Source organism: Phaeoacremonium minimum (assembly GCF_000392275.1).
Source record: "Phaeoacremonium minimum UCRPA7 unplaced genomic scaffold PA7_03_scaffold_74, whole genome shotgun sequence".
NCBI classification, from domain to species: Eukaryota; Fungi; Ascomycota; class Sordariomycetes; order Togniniales; family Togniniaceae; genus Phaeoacremonium; species Phaeoacremonium minimum.
Window position 1 is genome coordinate 15,383 of NW_006920981.1, and position 1,633 is coordinate 17,015.

Below are 1,633 nucleotides of genomic sequence, written 5' to 3' on the forward strand. Positions count from 1 at the left end.
TACTTAAGCAATATTCACAAGGTGGGTGGTCGTGACTGGTTAGATCCTGTTGATTGTAGAATCAAACTATAGTATTGAAAGCTGAAGAGCTAATCTCTTCATCTCTAGGCTTATGGTTATGGGCGTGGTCTTATATAGAACTGTGTTTTGCTAGATCACTAGAATCCCTTATGATCTATAGGTGGTGGCTCACCGTGGCTTACCGTGATCTATGTCCTTTGGCTTATGGGTGGTCCTTTATCTTATCTCTACGTGATGTTCTTTTCGTATCATATGCCTGCCGCGGGGTTCCTGGCGGCGGCCTGTTTTCTGGCCGTGACATTTAGCTTCTTCTATAACACCTACTATAGTAACTAAACCCTAAGGGCCTAGATAACCTTTAGAAGAAGGCAAATAGCTTAATCTATAGCATAATCTAATCTTTAGCCTCTAAGGTTTTTATAGGCTATATAAGGCATTTAGAAGCTATTCTTAGCTTTCTAATTGCTTTGCTAATCTAAGAAAAAGGCTTAGGAATCTCTTCATAGTAGTAACTTAGTTAGCTTTTTATATATAGTCATATAAGCTACTATATAGGCCTAGTTATAAGCTATCCTCTCTATAAACCTAATTTCCCCCCTCTCTTGGACCTCTAAGTATATAAGCTAAACTATCTAATAAGCCTTTTAATAGATTACTCTGCAATGCTTTTAAGACCTAGATTAGACCCTAAACTAGCTATAGTTCTAGGCCTAAAAGGAAAATTGCAGCTATCTTAGTCGCCGCTAGCTTAATATACTCTTAATAGCTAAAGGGCTTATATTTATAGACCTAGAAGTAACTAAGGCTCTTTATTCTAGGCTACTACTGCCTATAAGACCCTAGGAAACCTCTTATAGCTACTGCGCTGCAGAGACTACTTTAGGCTATAAGAACCTCTATAAAAAAGCTAAAAGAAAATAGATTGCCTGCTATAACTAAATCACCTATACCTTTATGGAAAACACTCTCTTACTAAGCTAAATTAAAAGTTAAGCTAAAGCCTTCTCTACCTAAGGAGACAACTAGCTTATAAGCTAATTTTGCTATTACTCTTAGCAATATACGCTATTATTATAACCTTATGTTAATATTTGCCTATTTTTATAAGGCTATAGCACGATGCGCAACGCCGCCATCGTCATGCGAAACCAGGAGGGCCAGGGCCCTATGTCACGGCCAGAAGTTCGACCACCCCACGGTAAGCGGCTGACGGCCTGACAAGGCAGAAATAAGGGTCACGTGTAGATAGAAGATAAGGATCACTCTACCAAGGTAATAATCCAAGGGATCACTATACAGGTATAATGATCCAGCCATAGATCACTGTTTGGATCACTAAGGGATTATGATGATCCAGTATACCATAGTTCTATATAAGACTATGCTTATAACTATAAACCTAGAGATAAGAAGACTAGCTCTTTAGCTTTTAATACTATAGTTTGATTTTATAATCAATAAAACCTAACTAGTTATAATCATCTACCTTTGTAAATATTGCTTAAATATTCTTTAACTTATCTTAGAATATAAACCTAAGGACTCTTAGTTATCTATATAACAATCCTTCCTATCAGTACGTCGATAGGTAACTAAGGGTCCTTAGGTTTAT